Below are 278 nucleotides of genomic sequence, written 5' to 3'. Positions count from 1 at the left end.
CCTGGGGACGTGGTACTTGCCCCTTCATGCTCTGTTTGCCTCGAAAGCCCAACAACATAAACGAAACTGCATTACCTTACGATGTGCTAAACGAGGAATGAAAACCTTAGCATGTGTTGGCCACATGACGGCTGCGGCTCCCGAAAAGGGCAGCCCCATCCAGTGCTTATACTTCGCCATTTGCACTCCCGGTTGCTTCCCATCTGGTGGGTAGTCTACTCAACAACCAGTCAACACGCTCCTTTACCCCCACGACTTCTTGCGGTATTCCACTCCAA

The sequence above is a fragment of the Volvox carteri genome (assembly GCF_000143455.1).
Source record: "Volvox carteri f. nagariensis unplaced genomic scaffold VOLCAscaffold_91, whole genome shotgun sequence".
NCBI classification, from domain to species: Eukaryota; Viridiplantae; Chlorophyta; class Chlorophyceae; order Chlamydomonadales; family Volvocaceae; genus Volvox; species Volvox carteri.
This window is presented reverse-complemented; position numbering follows the sequence as displayed.